Below are 12,271 nucleotides of genomic sequence, written 5' to 3'. Positions count from 1 at the left end.
TTAAAGTTTTATACTTATTTGGGTTTTTAAATATGATATTTTATTTTGTATCCGTATAATTAAGCATATAAAGAGATAATAAACAAACTACTAGTATTAACTTAAAAAAGAACAATTTTGTTTTGACAAAATGTCATTTCATGTCAAACTGTATTTTTGTGTGCTATTTTATAACAAATCATGTTATTTTTTTGACATTTGACAAAGTGTATTATTTCATAATAAATCATGTCATTATATATTGTGTTTTGATATGACTTTATTTGTTACGTAGCTTTGGTTAATTTAGGTCAGATTAGGTCAATCTAAAAATATTGCAGTTTGATTTAGGGTTGATAAATTTTGATACGATTCCATTTTTGATTGGGTTAGGATTTAGGATTTTTAACTTGAAACCTGAACTGACACCATATGAACACAACCTAATAATACAAACTAATAAGTTTATTCCTCTACTCCTATCAATAGGAATATTTTTTGTCGTATAATCGTATATTAAAGGGTAAACTACAATTTTTTAAAATATTAGAGATATTTATAAAATTTTTAGGGGGTTATTGGAAATTTGAAAAAAAATTTAGCGGTCTTTTAGAAATTTTTAAAATATCAATTTATCTTTTAATAGTGTAAAAAATGATAGTTACACTATACAAAATTTGAATAGAATACAACATACTTATTTAAAAATTAAATTACCATGTTTAAAATGTTTTGGTTTGATAAAAAGTTATTGTTTTTTTATTTTCAAAATTAATGGATAGCAAAATTACCAAGTTACCCTTCTGCCGTTAGGTTTTTTAACATATTTAAGTTTGGGTGGAAAAATGTTATCCATGCCAACTAGGGTGGAATGTTTCTAGGGCAAATCTTGGGTGGAAAAATGTTATTTACTCTACAAAATAACCAAGATTTGAGGATCAACCGGTATATTCTCATTTAATTGGGCAACAACTCCCTACCCCCAATTTAATTTTTATGTTTTCTAAATCGGGTTGTTGGGCCTATACATGAGTTGTACTTTAATATCCTTGACATGGTTCACATTGTCTGTAGGCCTAGCACGACATGCTTGTGGTCGTATGACATGACCCAAAACCCTTACCAGTTTGATCATTTAGAATGTTGTTACATTTATTTGATTGACAATTATATATGTAAAAAAATTATTGCATTTAAAATGTTAGAATATTCTCATACTAGTGTGATAATTTATACAACATTAGCTAACGTTTTTAATAAATATAAAATAAATTAATTAATTTTTTTCTATTACATTTGATAATGCAAAATCTAATGATAAAATTGAAATATCTAAATTTACCATTTCATGAAAAATTATTTTGTATTAGATGTGTTTATCATATAATAAATTTTATATTACAAGAAGGAATAAGTTTAACAAAGGGATATTAATTAAAATTGTTAAAAAAAATTTCGCGTAAACCTTTTTAGACAAATGTATAACGGTTTTACCTTTATAGGTAAATTTACTTTTAATTCCAAAAATACCCTCTCCCGGCTTATTATGTCACTCTTAGTGATTTACGTCATGCTTGGTCGCCTAAAATTTTCTTAACAAATTTGATAATTTTTTATTCGAACTATTACTAATTCACGTTTTAAGGATTAAAAACATACTTAAAAATTGATAAATTTTTGTTTAGGTTTCAAATACAGATAGTAACGAAAAAATAGCATAAATGAGAGGAATGATAAGTACGAACCGATGTTATATCATAGCGTAAAAGGTGCGTAAGGTGCGTACAGGATCTGTAGGGTGCGTACAAATTAACATATGTGATCAATTTTTGATAACCTATGAACATTCTCTGTTTGTTACATTATGATTTGAAAATTCAAAAAGTTATTCGAAATGATCAATTTTTATTATAATATAAATTGAAACGAAAAGATTAATATAAGTGCAAAGAAGAGTGCGTGAGGGTGTGCACAAGTGCTTAAGGGTACGTAAAGGGTGCGGGGTGCGTAAAGGGTACGAGGTGCGTAAAACTCATTTTAAAATCTATCTAAATATAAATAAATAAATATATATATTATATTGTTATATATATTTATTATATTTTTTAAATATTATATTATATTATTTTATTATATATAAATATATATAAAACAAAGGTGCGATGAGGGTGCACACCCTGTTTACACCCCGTGTGTGTATATATATATATAGTTTTAAAAGGTTTTACGCACCTCGCACCCTTTACACACCCTATGCACTTTTAACGCATTCTACGCATCTTTTACGCACTTTACGCTCCCTACACACTTTTTATGCACCCTTAAGCATTTGTGCACACCCTCATGCACTCTTCTTCGCACTTATGTTAATATTTTCATTTTAATCTATATTATAACAAAAATTGATCATTTCGAATAAGTTTTTTAATCTTCAAATCATAACGTAACAAATAAAGAATGCTCATAGGTTATCAAAAATTGATCACTTATGTTAATTTGTACGCACCCTATACGCACCTTGTACGCACCCTACACACTCTGTACGCACCCTTTACGTCGTGATACAGAGTCGGTTCGCACTTATCATTCTCCTCATCTATGTTATTTTTTTGTTACTATCTGTATTTGAAACCTAAACAAAAATGTATCAATTTTTAAGTATGTTTTTAATCCTTAAAACATGAATTAGTGATAGTTCGAATAAAAAATTATGAACTATGTTAAGAAAAATTTAGGTAGTCGAGCGTAACGTAAATCACTGAGAGTGATGTAATACGCCGGAAGAGGGTATTTTTGGAATTAAAAGTAAATTTGTCTATAAAGGTAAAACAACTGTACGTTTGCCTAAAAAAGTTTACATAGAAAATTTTTTATCGATTTTAATTAATATCCCTTTAAGAAAGAATCAAACAAGAATAATTAAATATATTATCACTTATATTTCATAATCTCAATTACATCTACAAACATAACATAATATGTGTAAACAAATGAGATTAAAAAAGAAAAATTTTAAAAATGATATTAAAACTAGATGCAATTCAACTTATTTAATATTAAAATCTTGTATTTGACGTGAAACAGCAATAACCCAATTTTTTAATACATAACCAAATTTTTTTGAAATTTCCATTTTTTGACTAAATATAACTGGAACATTGTGGGTAATTTAATAAATATGTTAAAGCTCCTAAAATTGTTGTTAATCAATGTTTTAGAGTGTACTATCCTACACTTGGTTAATTGTATATTATATGATGAAAATTATTTTTAGTTTTATAAATTATAAATATAATAACGACTTTCGAGACATTAAAAAACAAAAGAAAATAAAAAAAAATTTAAAAATTGTTTGCTGCTACTATTGTATTAGATCTAAGCGCTAAATTATTAGGAGTTCAAAATTTATCAAAAGTTATAAGTGATAACTTGTTACAACTTTTAGCTTTCATAATAGAAGACTTTAAGGAATTTTTGCTTAAAAATTATTCTATTTATAAACTTAAATATGAAAACCTGAATATATTTTATACCCATGAATAAGTTCAAAGTGGTTTGTCTAACGACAAGATGTGCTTGTGATTTATCCCGCAAAAAAGTAAGTAACCAATAAGTTTAAGTTTGAATTTTAGTAATTTTTCTAATTATATTAATATTGATCATTTTGTTGAAATTATGAATAAAAGTAAAATTTTGATATTCTAGTATGGTGGAAAGTATATTAAAATACTTATCTATGTTTTTCGTTATGACATGTGATCTATTAATGTCTTTGGTGTTTAAAATCAGTTTTAAATGTATGTGGATGCGTCCTTGATGATGCACGATTAAATTTACATCTAAATATGGTTGATGTCATTATATACATGAAAAGATTGGGTGAATGTAGATTTCAAATTGCAAAATCATATAACTAAAAATATTTTTGAAGACTTCAAGTACTTATATGTTGAAGATGAATAAAAAAGTGTAGATAAATATTGGTATTAATATGATTTATTTTATTGTTCTATCATATAACTATGATTTTTTTAATCATAGGGGAGATTTCTTAAATAAAATTTAAAGGTATTGTGTTAGTTTTAATTATTGTGAGTTAGCATAGCTTATAAAACTCGCCAATTAGCAGGTTGTGGTATGTCCTCACCCTTAGGAATATCGGGCCACACTAGATTTGATTCAATACTGATCATTGTTGTGTCTGAGTTTAGTAAATAAAAATAAAATATATATATATATGTAAAAGGAATTTTCAATTTTTTTTTTTTTAATTTGAAGTGCTTTAAAATGTTGCAAATAAAACACATTGATGAGATTTTCTTCCTTTCAATGCAGTGCACCCAAAAATGAAAACACAAAACCATATAAAATAACATATAAAGTACAATGGCTTTGCCTATTTAACATTTCATATGCACTCCATCTTTTGCTAATTTGACCCTATAGCTTTTGTAAACTTCGTATTTCGTGATTTTGAAACAAGAATTAGTGGTTCAGTTAGACATCTTTTCTTTAAACAGTTTTTGTCATTTGGCACTTTTATCAAATATAATTGCTCGATTCACTTGTTTACCAATCGAAGGCGCAGAGAAAGGGACTAGCTGAAGCTGTCGATTGGTTGGTACTGTCACCGCGTCTCCAATCAGTTTTACATTCATATCTTCGAATTTACATTTTTAAATACTTTCAGTCCTGTGGAAATGCATGGATGTGGAATCCCAATATCTCATATTTTCTAGACTAAATGACTATTTTGTTGAATAAATTGATAGCTTGTAATGTTGAAGACAAATTAAAACGGAATGAAAAGCTTTCAATTAATAAAATAAAGTAGATGTTAATTCCTTATTATTTTAGCATTTATTTTGACGCAATTAAAATCATATATTAACTATCAAACAATTTTTTAATGATTCATTTAAATTTAAATAATTGTTAAAGGTTAAAAATGGTATCTTGTAAAAGGTTATATCCATTTATAAATAAAAGTTCTATATATATATATATGTATATTTTGTGATTATTTACAAATTATTATAATTGTTATGGCATCTTTTGATTAACCATTACAATTGTTTATAATATATAGTTAAGGTGCATTTTTAATCCTATAAAAATGTTGAACAAGTGAATAATCACATCAGTTTTAACATTTGAAATAGTGCTTTCATTTTGATCCTTTTGTATTACACTTCCCTTAGTTGTTATCGAATGTTTTATAAGTTTTCTCTAGGAAATTCAGTGTTTGTAGGCTACATATTTGCAAAACTTTAATATACCTTAAAAGTGAATTTGCATTATCTCAAAACTGTAAATAGAGAGAAAATATCATTTTAAGAAAAACATTTACATGCCTTAAAGTTTAAACACTAATTCCAAACAATTCAATATAGTTTCTTCCCCCATTTTCTACATACATTAACAATCTTAAAGTGATATTTCTTTGTATGGATTTGAAGATGATCAATCAAGACATCGACAAGATGAATTTGATGTTGTTGGACCTAAGTTAGAGAAATCAAAAGTTAAGGGGCTAATATATTGATCTAAAAGTCAGGGGATTGGAATGATATTTGTTTCCATAATTGAGGTTATCTGTCTTTTATAAATTAAGACATTTTTTATAGTAACCTAAGCCTTACTTGTCTATACTAAACTTGCATGAAGAAAATTTTCTCTTAATTTCTTCACACAAACATATAGTCACTCATCTTAATCACAAGCTAACACTTGTGTATGCCCTTTTGACCACTCCTCCATTGTTGTTGTATCATGGTGACTCCATGTTGTTGGACCTAAGTTAGATGAAATCATCCAATCACATGATAACACGCATAAATAAATACCTATTTACGTATTTAAAATAAATATGTATAATTTTATTATTGTATAAATGAGTCATCTAATAAAAAGCTTTATGAGAATTAGAATTTTTTTTTTTAAGTTGTATAAGATTATATTAATTAATACTCATTTATTATCAAATAAATATATTTTTTGATTTTAATAATAAAATATTATCCAAGCTAGAGTACGCAGACCCATATTACAAGTTTGCTGGAGAAAAGAAATAAGTGACAAACTAAAAAATAAATGTTCCACAAAAGAGTGGAATCCTCATAAGGAACAAAAAACACTTGAAATAAACATTGCCCAGAAACTCAAAATCTAAGACTACAACTGGGGGTTTTAATTCATCTTTGGTTAGAATGAATTAAACTCGAACCGATGCTTTGACTGTTTAAGGACTCATTAGCATCACTACACTAAAACTTTTCTTCTCAAACAACTCACTGGAGCTCTTATTCTCTTGCGACTCTTTCTTTTCCCCAACATTATTGTTTACCGTTAAAGCTGGCTGTTTTATATTTGAGTTGAGTCCGAGCTGGCCCTTATTCAGGCTCAGTTTGGCTTGAATCCAACTCTGGATAGATAAAAAACATTGAGTCTTATCTTTTAAGGATAGATACAAGACATGTTGTTGGACCTAAGTTAGAGAAATCAAAAGTTAAGGGGCTAATAAGATTGATCTAAAAGTCAGGGGATTGGAATGATATTTGTTTCCATAATTGAGGTTATCTGTTTTTTATAAATTAAGACATTTTTTATAGTAACCTAAGCCTTACTTGTCTATACTAAACTTGCATGAAGAAATTTTTCTCTTAATTTCTTCACACAAACATACAGTCATTCATCTTAATCACAAGCTAACACTTGTGTATGCCTTTTTGACCACTCCTCCATTGTTGTTGTATCATGGTGACTCCATGTGGACTAATGGAAGCCTTACTCCTTACGAGGAGCACATAAATGAATTCAAGGTGGATCTCAAATTGTTAAAGCCTTCAAACATGGACATTGGCTTTTAAATTGTATGAAAAACCGATATAAATCCACTTTTGATCTTAGGGTTTTCATAGATATCATTTTTAGTGTTTTATGTCCATAATCCATTGCAAAAATTTTTGTTCTTAGGCTATAGGGATCCTTAAATTGTTATCAAAGTCTAAGGGTTGTGATATTATACCTACAACATAATTTGAATGTTTTATAATTGATTTGTTATATATGATTGATTGTTGGTGTATTATCCTATGTTTTAAATGTCTAGGGTATCAATTTGTTTGTAGATTAATATTTGTTGTTTCATGTGTTCTATTCATTACATGTAATTTCATGTTGATTACACAAAAATCATGTTGATTGATTAATCATTCTTTTAGGCAAATATACAAACATAAATAGAAATAAAAATAATTGGCAGAGGTAGTGAATGTACCTCATCGCATAGTGGTGGTGGTTCATCATCAAGTGGTCGATGACAATATCTAGACGAGTACAAAAGCACTTAGATATTGTTATTTGTGTATTTATTTCAATATATTGTAATGTCTTTATAATATGTTTATGATTTTTTTTTTTGTAACTCAATATTATTTATAAATTTCAATGATTATGTTTATTTTTTGTTTTAATGAAATTACATCATGAAAGTGGTCATGAACAATATATACATATATAGTTGTAAATGAATATATGAATGTCAAATATATACATACATAAGCACATATACAAATATGAATTATGTACTCATATATATATACATACATAATAAATAAATAAAAACACTTATACATGACCATAAAAAAGACCAATGCACTCCTTATACTCATTGAATCAACACTAGTGAAATCGAATGAACGTCAGTGATTGAGGAACTCAATGAACCAAAGGGAAAAACCCTACAATCTCTTGAACCAACAATTTGCTAAAACACATCATCGTGCCTCAAAATAGCCATCCCATCTAACGATAGTGGGTGTCAATAAAACCAACACCTAAAAGTAATGGAATGAACATAAAACAATTAAAACAAGAAATTAAAGTCAAATAAATTGAAAAAAAGGAAAAAAAAGGTTTTTGTTAGGGTTGGATTTGAGACAAGCTAAGTCGAGCTTGCTCAAGCTTGAGTTCAACTCGATTTAAGTAGAGTCAAGCTCACTTTAAAAATGTTCGAGTTTGGCTCATTTGAAAAGAGTTGAGCTCGAGTTTAGTTTGAGTCTAAGCTTGAATCAAGCTTTAAGTTTCGATGGATATTGTAGCCGAGTAAAAATGATTAAAACAATATTCTTTTTAAATACAAACACATAGGTCAAAATAACATTATTATAGTTGATTCATATCAAAATTTTCAAACTCGCGAGTTTGGTTAGTCAAACACCCCTCAAGCTCGAAAATATTTAACTTTTAAGTTTGACCTCGAGCTCGCTTGAGTTGAGTTTGTTTCAAATTTATTCGAGTTAAACTCAAGCTTGGTCAAACTCGATTTGAATCAAATCTAGTTTTTGTGAACAATAACCTATGAATAATGCTAGCCGAGGGTTGGCAAATATCACTTTGCCCCCACTAGGCATTTAACCTATTATTAGTGCCCTAAATAATGTTAGACACAATGGCAAATGTCACTTTACCCCTAACTAGGTGTCTCGCCTATTATTTACCCCCTAAATAGTAATTAGATGTGAGATAGGCATAATGCGTCAACTAGGTTTTCAATGCCAGGAGGTGAAAATCGTCCTATATTTGGCAAAAATAATCATTTTAGTCAACAAATCAGTCAAAATATTAACCAACAACAATATTTCAACCTCTAACAACTAATTTAAACTAAATTAACCATCATTTTACTAATTAAAATTTGAAATTTAAATAGCACTGACGATAAATCTATGTTTACGATAACAATAATAGTATCCACACTTACATCACTTTCTAAGCTAAAGAATGAACATTTTCCACCAACTAATTGCATCTTCTAATTGAACCGAAACAAACCCAAAAATGAAGACAAAATGAATTGATTGTTAACTTGTGAAGCCATTTTGGAGATGGGTATGATGGGGAAAGTGAAGAATAATGTGTAACTGAAATCATTGAAAAATTAGAGAATGTGTAAAAAGGTAGGAGGGGTAAGTGTTTGAAATGAAAAAATTGTGATGATTCCACCTTCATATATAAGAGCAATTTCAGGAAAATATTTTTTCTTAGATTCAATATTATAACACATCAAAAGTAAGTTAAAATTGTTTAACATTATTAAATTAATTAATTTCTCCTAAATTATTCTTGGTTTGAGAAAAAGGAGTTTATGGAGTTAGACTTACAAAAATAACTGCATTAATACATTATTCATAACATGAATTAGATTACTAAATAATCATTCAACCAAATTTTCATCATAAAAAATATACAACAATTGTATAAACAATAACCTTCATCCATACATATTTTAATTATCATCAAAATGAAAAAAATTAGCATGTTCATCATTGTTTCATTAAGACCATATGTGTCACACACATTTATTTATACAAGAATTTTATAATCACTATTGATAATATAATAACTTTTCAACTGAAAATTACACACTCATAAGATCATAATTTTTCAAAATTTTTATAGGCTTAAAAAACAACATGCTTCCTATACTTACATATATCAACATATAATGGATATCAATTTTCGAGTAAAGTTAACATGCATGCATTATTTAAAATTAACATGCATGTCACATGCAAGCATCAACATCCATTAAGAAACATTTTCAAGAATGAATGTTACTTACATAACACATTCAAACACTTATTCAATTAACTATTGAAAAATCTTGAAATTTTTCAATAAAAAATTCAATAAAAATATTTATATTCATATGTTCTTCCATCTAATGTCATTAGAACATAAAATGAAACAAAATTTCAAACTAAATAAACATGGCCTAAACGTGCACAAGTAAATTGTTGATTTGAACTAATTTTCCAACAAATAGGAAGCATGAATGGTTTGATCTATGTATTCAACATAACATTATGTACAATAATAAAATATTTAGCCAAAAATTGAATATGCAAGGGTCTAAATAGCTTTGATACTATTTAAAGGTTTAGAAGAAAAAAGATAATAAAAAACACACATGCATGTTCATAACATACATATTATGGTTGTATGATAAAACAAACATAAAAATATAAGAAGTTGATGTAAAAATTACCTACTCCTTTGGTAATTTTTGCTCGCTTCTTCTAGTATGGATGAAGTTGAGCCTTGAAACCAAAAAACCTCTAAAAGAAATTCACACCCTTGCAAACTAGAGAGAGTTAAATATAAGAGGTTCTTATTTTATGTGAGAGAGAGAATTTTTGTTTAATTGAAACTTGCTTTTTAAATGAGATAAAACTTATCCTTTTATATAAGGGGTTTATAAAATAATTTCTAATTGTTTTACATTCTCTTTATGCAAATAATTATTATTCAAAAGTCCTTGATATAAATCTTATTCACGTCATTGGCTTATATATTATCTCATTTAACATTTTAACACCTTAAAATGTTATATTTACATTCATAAAACAATTTCACATGACATAACTTTATTGTCTTTAAAAAGTGTTAGCCATTATCAGATAATCAATTTTCTCTCTTTGCTTTCTCTAATTGTTCGGGTTTTTATGTATGACCTTGTAGATTCAATATAAACTAGCCATGAGCTCAAAATTGATCCCTCAAAAAATGTGTTTGAAAGCTCATTGACTATAGTTAACATCTAGTAATGAGTTATAGTCCTTAAATCACAATGAAGACAAACTCCATAAAACCTTTTTCCAAGCATTCATATCATATTGTAAAATTCCTCTATTGTGAAATCCCAATTGAGGATGGGTTTATGGTATGTCAAAACCCTAAACTTAATTGTTTATCAAACGGTCGATTAGTATATTTAGAACGTGTCACCATGAACAATCTTTCATGTGATTTTCTTTATACTATGTCTAGAGATTTTTTCCCCCCCATTATTTAACAACATTCATTTGGGAACTCAAAATCAATTATTTTGAGCCAACAAATTCCTTATTGGCTATCACTTGTTTTTGCATATGAACAACATATGACTAATTCAGCTTATTGTACATGACATGAATAACCTCATACTTATACATTATATGAAATATATGTATTTGTATCGTATCCAACTATGACATTTTAGGTCTATGGATCAATGGTACACTAATACAATCCTACGACAAATTATTAACTACATTTTATATGCCTATGTGATTAATTATAATCAATCATATTCAAAAAACAATTGACTACTTGTTAATTTACACTAATATCACTTATGATAGTTAATGGAGGTATTCAATATACTTACTGTGCGATATCATTTCCCAACTGCTATCATATGCATGGGCAATGGTTCGATGATTCAGTTTTTCATAGTTCATATCATTTAGATAATTCATATGCACACAATATATTGAACAAATAAATAGAAAAAGTGAAACAGAACGTATATGTGAAATATAAAACACCTTTTTTAAATTAATACAAGAAATGCCTTGAATCGACAACATGATTGGATCCTGGGACATATACTAACAACAATACGTTAATCATTGGCTATGTCGAAAAATGTATTGGGTTTATTTTAGATCAACATAGGATTCACCAATCTTAGGTATGAGAGAAGATATCTAGTAGTGATATTTGACAAATTACAATAATCAATTAAATTTATAGCTACCATGAGATTGAGTTGGTGTTCAAGTCTAGTAGTATTATTTGTTACTTAAACATTCAAAATATAAAGTTAAGGGTATCTAAGGTAGAAACTAATTATGTGCCTCAGTTTTGATGAGATATCGGTATGATGAAAGTTTTTAATTACATGGTAACTGTGCCATTAAAAGGTAAAATCAATTTAACACTGAGTCTATATTATTTTGGTGGTTATAATAACCTGTTAGAGACTGCTCATGTTCTGTGAATAGAGAGATAATTAATCGTATATTAATCACAATTTTATTCATTGCAACATGACCCTTAGGTACGTTCTAAGAGCATTTGTGTCTTTTAATCCTACTTTGAGACATTTCTAGTTTTAAATGTATATGTTGAAATGTGTGTATGTGTATTATATACAACAATTACAAAAAGATAAAAGTGTGTATATATATATATATATCTAAAAAGAGAAAAGACAAAAACAAAGGAACACTTTATGCCTTTTTTCCATCTTCTCTCATCTCTTCCAAAAGCCAGCAGCTTTCTTCATGTTTTTATTGTGTTTGTGAAGGAAAAGTGGGTGATTTGAAAAGGTTTTGGAAGATAATTAAGAAAGGAAAAGAAGAGGAAGCACTTTGGAAGCCTTGGTAACCAAAAGATCTCTTTCCTTTCCCTTTACCTATGTTTATATATATTGGATGCATGTTATATGAATATGTTAGTGTGT

This window comes from Mangifera indica, chromosome 15, assembly GCF_011075055.1.
Source record: "Mangifera indica cultivar Alphonso chromosome 15, CATAS_Mindica_2.1, whole genome shotgun sequence".
NCBI classification, from domain to species: Eukaryota; Viridiplantae; Streptophyta; class Magnoliopsida; order Sapindales; family Anacardiaceae; genus Mangifera; species Mangifera indica.
The sequence above is the reverse complement of the archived record's forward strand: the minus strand, read 5'-3'. Positions refer to the sequence as shown.